The sequence below is a fragment of the Aptenodytes forsteri genome, unplaced genomic scaffold (assembly GCF_000699145.1).
Source record: "Aptenodytes forsteri isolate BGI_AS27 unplaced genomic scaffold, ASM69914v1 Scaffold184, whole genome shotgun sequence".
Taxonomy (NCBI): Eukaryota; Metazoa; Chordata; class Aves; order Sphenisciformes; family Spheniscidae; genus Aptenodytes; species Aptenodytes forsteri.
Window position 1 is genome coordinate 1084083 of NW_008796078.1, and position 8481 is coordinate 1092563.

The window sequence follows — 8481 nt, forward strand, 5'->3', positions numbered from 1 at the left end:
CTCAAAGCAGGGAGGGAGGGTGGGATGGTATATGATGGAGAAGCCACCTGCAGTGGAGGTGGGGAAGGACGAGAAAAAGGGCAAAAGGATACTACCTTTTTCATATCCGTCAATTGAAAATATACCTATTTCTTCTCTAGTGACTGAACACCAGCTAGCCAGGCAGCCTCAGAGCACTGAGTAACTCAGATTCAGCTCTCCTTCTGGCAATAGTTTTTATGGCTTGGTTCTAGCACCTTTTATTCAGACTTGTGTGAACAATTGTTTTTGGGTGGAATGAAATGTTTCAGTTGACCCAAAACTGACATTTGTTTTCACTCAGTCTTCTATCCTTCCCTTTCAGGCATCAATTTGTATTATGTTTGTGTTTGCTTAAAGCCAAGTAGTGGAAATGCAGAGAGGCATGATTTATATGTGCAAGAAATTGGAAAAAGTTGTCTTCTTTCTCAGCAATGAAAAATCCAGGAATGTCCACATCACTCTCCCATGTTGTAAGAGAACTCTCTTTGAGCCTTTTCCTCGCTGAAAAACTTTTAACCCCCAGGCTATGGGTGATTCTGAGCGGCAGGGTATCTGGCCAGGACTCTGTATTAAATGCCTGACTATGTATTGGTATTGATGCTGATAAGGAGTCAGGCACCCAGTTGCTCCACACATTGGGTAAACGTCCAAATGCTCTTTTTCTCAATGGCTACGGTAAAGCTCCATCCAAAATAGAACAGCTTCATCAGGAGAGACCCATAGCATGGTGTTAATTAATCTCAAACTATTTGGCAGAGATAGTTCAGGCAGCAATTCAAAGAGCGTTATTTGAATTAATAGACTAATTGCTGCTGGTCTGAGTTTTTTTGAGCCTTACTTTATTTTCATTAATACCCAGAACGTAAATGTGGGTCACTAGCACAATGTTATCTGGGGCCTCAGATGTAATCTTGTCGAGATGTGCTGGAGGGGTTCTACCACAAGTGCCAGGAGATACATCTTGTTCTGCAGTAAACCATATAAACTCCAATGGGCCCGGTACCTCTTCTGAAATAGTAAAGGAAGCTCCACTGCTTCCAATTACTATTCTAGTTTCTTCTTAACCAAAACGATTCAGCCCCCTCCTTTGGAAATGGCTTTTGGGCCAGTGACCCTCAAGAGGAAATACAGCAGGATTTTTTTTTCGTTTTGTTTCTTTTAAGTCTTGTGGGCAGCTAAAAAAGCAGAAGGGCTCAAAATTCCCATTGAGTACCTCCTGCTTTCACCTTTGAAAAATCCTGCTGTGATCCTAACTGCATTGTTCAGGTGTCCAATACCTTCGAAATCTGCTCCTAAAACACTTCATCCTTTATGCAGCAAAGTGCAGTATTTTATGCCTGGCTGAATGAGAAAAAGGCACATTAAGGAGCAGATGAAAAGTAAAATTTGGGTTGCTACGCTCTCAGTTCCAAGAACCAAGAGGGAGTTTTGGTGAGGGAGGAAAGAAGGAAAGGAAAAAAGTTAGGGATATACTGATATACTCCGAGTCTATGGCCAAGTTTTTCCTACTCTCCCACTCAAACAAGTTCTCATTGTCTGGTGCTTTATGTGAATTACCATTAACCACAACTTGACTGCTCTATTCTGCTTACCCAGTAAGCACGCTTAAGAGCCTCTGACAACACTCATAACTTGCCTATGTCTACTGGGATGATTTCAGTATGAAAAACACTACATAAAAATCAAACTCTTCTCCAGCTCTTCTGACACTGTTTGTCATGAAAACACAGTAAGCAGATAGCTACAGCTAGGATTAATACACGAAGTCTCACAGACAAAACATTTTTCTTAGGCACCACAAAATGTTCTGCTGATTTTTTTGTTCTTCACACCCAAAAGTTGGCCAGGAGGTGCTCTTGAGGAGAGCTTTACAGTGAGCTTCATTGAGCTCCGCAGTGAAAAAAAGCTCCCAAGGGCCCATGCATGAAGCAATATAGAGGGTGAGTCGATTAGAAAATCATCCGTGTCATGTGATGCAGGAAGTTCTGTGGCTTGTATATATACTACAGTTTTCCCATAAATAGAAGTGAGGAAATTGTTGCTCTAAAACTTGAATGTGTAGCTAATTTGAGCGTGATCTCACAGAGGGTTGTTGCGGAGTTCCTATTTGTTATTATATTTGGTGATTAAGCATAGCTTGTACATCTGAAACTCTTTGTCTATTCATCCCACTTTTAGACTTGTAGCAGCAGATGCCATACCAATTCACAACAGAAGATGATTCAAGCAGAGATTTCTCTCTATTTTGGGGATTTGCAAAGGCTTCCTCAGCCCTCATAATTCCGCTCATTAATTCCTTGACTGCTGTCATAAATCTTGTATTTTGATAACTCACTCATTAGCCCAGACAAGCAACATGCAACCCTTGGCAGAGCTCAGGACCCATCTTCTATATAGCAGATAGAACGCAACAAAACATCTGGCTTCTTCACTGGAAATTTAAACCTAATGCATTTACACTTTGCTTTTCACTGCCCAGAAAAAAAAGGCTGATGCTTGGATTTCCTAGGCTCAGTTCTTTTTTTCAGTTAGGCTGCATTTTACCCTGGTGTACTTTCATTTCACTTAATGAGAGTTACTGTTTTCCAGTGAATAGAGAATCATTAATCATACATTGTACCTTCAAACAAAATCCACAGACACTTTTCTTATTCTAAAGGAAACTCCTCCCTCCTTCTCTGAAGTCCCATATTTCACAAAAGGTTTCCCACTACTCAGGGACTAACCAGTGACTGGAAATCTGTGTCTCCAAAGGCCATGGACTCAAGAAAATAAATAATTAGACTGCCACCAGCTGTTTAAGTTAAAAGTGATGTAGCTGTTGAGATTTGTGCTTCCATACACACAAAGATAAGCTATGGTCAGGAAGGAATTTTTTGTAAGTACCAAATTATTTGACAGACTTAAATAAGAATTTTTAGTCAAGAAAACACACACACAAAAAATATTTTCCTGCATGAATAAATGTTAAAAGTTTGATCTTTGGTGTATAATCTGTAGCAGACATACAGAAACTGGTAGGAATTTACAAGGTTATTTCATTTTAAATTGTAATGCATGTATGATGAGAATATGGTTAACTGGGAATACTAATACTTTACCATCAGTAAAGGCCAGCTCTTTTAGAGTACTGAAAAGCAAGCGCTAACCTATTTGTCTACTACTTTGCAGTCAAATTTTCAACAGCAAAACCGCACAATCTTTTTCTGGAATCTTGATGTTACAGTGAACTTTTTTTTTCTCATATCTATTCAGAGAGAAAACAAAAATAGGATTCTGTAAGGCCTTACATCCCTGAAAGTCTTCCTAAATCTCAAAGTCACCGTCCAAAAAGACCGATTTAAAAGGGGCACACAGTGAGCAAGGCCTTCATTGTCAAGCTGCAAGTGAACAAGTTATTTGCATGCTACCAGTTATATGCTATTGTCAGTTTTTCCATTCACTGTGACAAGGAACATGCTTTGATTTGGACGCTTTTGGTTTGGGCCACAGCCATATTATCCATTCCACTGCTGTTAATGTATGTAGCTAAATGACTGCTATAGCACCAAAATTTTTAATGATGATGAGGCTCAGAATGAAATTATATAATGAGTTATTCCCCCAAAAGTGCTAAGGGTGACTTTTGAGGGTTTCCAAACCAGGTATCAAGTGATGTTTATGCTCACATATCGCAGTGACCCACTTGGAAATCCAAGCCTTGATAATAAAAGTCCATCTTTTACCCTTTTCTTCTGGGTCAAGTGAAAGTACTGCTGAAAGTATTGAGGAACAACCTGTTTTCTCAATAGAAATTATATGACCCTCCTGCCTTCCTAAGACTTTTTCCATGTCTTAGATTTTATGATTGACAAAATAATGACAGCTGCATCCTTTCCAATTTCTTAAAGGAATGCAGCTACCACTACCCAGAAGGACAAACAGCCAGGGTTGAGGGGAGCTGGGAAGGGAGACAGCTTGCATGGTTCAGGAAAACAAACCGTGTAAAAGCTTCCTGAAAACATTCAACTAAAATATAATTACTAAAACAGCTTTGAAAGGAGGGAGTTAAATTACTGAGTGTGGCTGTGATCATTCTCCTAGTTTAAATTACTCCGGTATAAATGAAATGAAATAGGACCTGGACTCTGCTAATTAACTACCCTACCCACAGGTGATCACAATATGTGCCATGTAAGATCCCTGCAAAAGCAAAATTTATACACCTAGAAATGACAAGTGTGCATATTAAAACCATTTTTGCAGTTTACAAGAATAGCAAAGTCCTTTGATAGCTAACCAGGAAAATTACAGTGGGGGGTATGGGGGTGTGTGGAGGAAATTCTGCATACATTTAGAAGTAATGATTTAGACAACATTTCCCTTGAATTAGTTCATTTTAAAAGAGAACAAAGGGTTTGTCCTGCTGGGTAGCTTTTCAGCAGGGATGCCCTGCCTGCCTTATTTCAGATCTGCAACATTATGTGGTTTCAATTAGTGGTAGCACTTGCAAAACTAGTAACGCAGACATTTTGGCATGAAATCTGACTCCAAGGCGGTGAAGGGTACTTAAGATCTACTCAGGGATGGGTGGAGAAATACAGTATATTTGAAACAGTGTTGATCATTTGTCATAATGGTGTCACTTCTAAAAACCTCGCTGTATTTTTATAGGCTTGGCTTTTGATTTCTTCTTTGCCTCCCTGTTTAGAATTTGCTTTCCACTTATCTAGCATCCCTATTTCCTGTCTCTTTTGTCACCCGGCTACTTACTAGGCCCTCAGTTAAGTTTTTCTTCAGGCTTTTAGGGCAGAGAATTGTCCTAGCTAAACATGCTCAAAATACTACAGTACTTACAATGCTTAACGTTTACAGAGTCCTCTTCCTCTTCAAAGACCTTTGCAAACACTAGTTACAATAAGAACAATCCTGCATTGTCAGGGACTGACTGGTTTAATAGTCCGTCTGTCCCCTTAATGTTGTGAAGCAATTACTAAAATATCCTTTTAAGGCAAATGTTAATTCCTTTAACTTTGCAGTCAGGAAAGGAGAAGTGTTTAATACAGGAATGAAAGAAGCAACTGCTTGACAGGATTTGAACATGTATAACTAATATTTTTAGCAATAAAGTCAATAATTTGTCTCACTATCACATCTATCATGGTGCTAAAGTAGTTTTTACAAAGACTTTCCTATATGCTACTCTAGTATGGTGATTGTCAACAATCTACAGCTCTGACTACAGCACAGATATGAGGACTTTTTTTCCAAGAGTTGCATTCCTAATCTCCACTAAAGGCCTTAGATTTGTTTTGGTGGTGCTGAAGGTTGGAGATCGAAAAGGACCCTAACGATTGTCACCATGAATTTGTTTTGCTAGCCTAATGCTGGTAATAGACCTTATAAAAAAATCTTGCTTTAAAATTACCACATATTTGGTAATGTTTCATTTTGATACTTGTGGTTGCTCTCAGGCTGAAACAAAATTTAGGAGCTGCAAGTGGAGATGGAATGAAAGTGTGGAATGACTGCTCATGTCAAACCCTGCGGTATTCATCTGCTGAGTTATTCACGTGTCTGGTCAACAGCATTTATTTTTATCAGTGTCTACCTCAACCTTGCTTGCACAGCCATTTAGCCGTACTCTCACTCGCTAAGGGGCGGAGGAGGGAGCAAAGCATGGGACGTGGTTAGACTTTCTCTTTCTGATCCACTTAACAGAAACAAGAACATAAATGAGTAGTTAGGCGGCTGTGATCAAACTCATACGCAGCGTAGTTCAACTGAGTTAGACCTAGAATGCCAAATTTACCCCACACTTCTTCCCAGTCTCTGCAATGGGAGCGCCTTATTTTGGTAACAGTCTTTCTTTTTATATGACAGGTAATCCACAATGATCCACAGTCATACAAGCAGGCTTTTCCCAATTTCATTCAGACTGCTTAACAGCTTTATTGCAATTCTAGGAATAAAGACGATCACATTTCACTGACTTAAGAGAGTAGGTTTAATGCACTGTGCCATTTGCCACCATCCTGACGGGCCTTTTTTGTGTGTGTGATTAATACATGTATTAATGCTAATAAAACACTTACGGAGTTTCCCAGATGTAGACATGGCCCCTTAATCCTTCCCTGTTCTGCTGGGGATAATCATTTTTACAACATGAGATCACTTGCACCAGTGAAGTGCATTTTAACACCTTTCGCTGTTATCTATATGAACTGATGATCCTAATAGAATCCCAGCAGTGCATTTAAACTTTATTTCCTGGGTTAATCAGGCTAAAAGACAGTTAACTAAGTTTCCCAAAGGGGGCCTTCTTTACATTAAAAAAAAAAGATGCTACTGGAATTGTTCATCACCAGAAATTTTGGTCATTGAGAAAAGAAAGGCAGCAACACTATAAAAGGAAAGGGTGTTTTTGTCTTATAGTGGACAGCATGGCACACACACAAAAAAAGAGAGAAATATTTTCTGAACAAAGAAGTCAGGCCAGTCCCCCTCTTTTTTTGATCTTTAATCCCTTCTCTCCCAAGTAGAATGGCAAAGGAGCCCTTCTCTCTTTCTAATAAATAGCTAGCAAAGGAAGGCATTCAATGCTATGTCCCTTTGATCAGCACAAAGCTGTGAGCGCCTGCCGCTTTTTTTTCTACCAGCTCTTGTTCCTGGTTAAAAGTGGAAGTAATACCCCCTGAAAGAAATACCCTAGGTGTCCTGCAAATCATCAATCCTATTTTTTCCCTTGTTGTTTTTCAGTGGCCCACCCTCCTGGCCTGAGCAACCCCCTTACTAACACCCGTCTTCCTCTTTCCACCCTTCATTAAAAAAAAGATGCTACTGGAATTGTTCATCACCAGAAATTTTGGTCATTGAGAAAAGAAAGGCAGCAACACTATAAAAGGAAAGGGTGTTTTTGTCTTATAGTGGACAGCATGGCACACACACAAAAAAAGAGAGAAATATTTTCTGAACAAAGAAGTCAGGCCAGTCCCCCTCTTTTTTTGATCTTTAATCCCTTCTCTCCCAAGTAGAATGGCAAAGGAGCCCTTCTCTCTTTCTAATAAATAGCTAGCAAAGGAAGGCATTCAATGCTATGTCCCTTTGATCAGCACAAAGCTGTGAGCGCCTGCCGCTTTTTTTTCTACCAGCTCTTGTTCCTGGTTAAAAGTGGAAGTAATACCCCCTGAAAGAAATACCCTAGGTGTCCTGCAAATCATCAATCCTATTTTTTCCCTTGTTGTTTTTCAGTGGCCCACCCTCCTGGCCTGAGCAACCCCCTTACTAACACCCGTCTTCCTCTTTCCACCCTTTTTTCCAGAATACCAGTTTCATTTGATACGCAATTCAATGTGCCAGTCTGACCTACTGGGACCTTGCTGTCTGAGACTCTACCACTGCGCAGACAGGGGAAACCTTCCTGCTAGCAATAAACAATGTTTACTTCCATACGTTTATCTTCCCGTAAAGGAATTAAAAAATACTTCATCGACACAGCAAAGTGATTTTTGGAAATTAGCTTTTAATAATTTATAATACAGGTCTAACTTTAAAAAAAGCACAACCCAAACAACAAATAAAAAAAATTACAGGTTGTGCTTGACCGGGTATCTGAGATCCCATTTTGCTCCAATCTTCAGGCTGCTGCATTTCAGGCGACATCATTGCATCTCAGCAGTGAACAGTTTGCAAATATTGCTGCTTTCAGACAGGTCACTCCGCGCATTTTAAAGCAGGCTCCTTGTTTACTGCTCAGATTATCTGCAATCTGCATTTCTGCTCCTCACAGTGTCGGGACCTGATACACAGTTTGCCAATATTATGTAAAGGAAATAATTCACAAAGGCAAACAATTACAATCAAGTGTAGAACATGAGACTGGCTGGTAATGGGAGAGCAGGGCAGAGGCTTTGGTATCTGCGTGTGTGTGTGTATAAAGGGTTGGAGGGGGGAGGAACGGGGGAGTAAGGAAAAGCACGGTATAAAAGATCATTATTACTAGACAATGTCATATCCTTAGTGACATGTAATGATGTTTAAATACCTTTGCCATTTCCCCCTGGTGATTGCCGCACTGGGTGCGTTCTGTGTGCCTATAGAGGTATGTTTTTCAAAAATCAGGATGGAGTGAATGCCGCTCGTTGTTCTGGCTGCAAAATGTCAAACTGCAGTGGAAAGAAATACAGCATTGCAGTGGTGGTGCACTGAGGCCCCCGGTAGGAAAGCAGGAGCTATTAAGTGGAAAATTCCTGCAGAGGACGTGTTTCCATTTCTAATGCGAAGAAAGAGGGTGTTGTTTGAGGCTGCAGGTCTGTGGAAAATACAGAAAACACAGGGAAGATGAGAAAATGACCTCATTGAACTCTGAGAACTTAAGCAAACAAACAGCTTCAGCCAACATACCACATTCTTGCGGTGCTTCTGCCCAAACAACAAATTGACCTATAAGTTATATAATCACCCACGCGCCCCCGGGCCCCA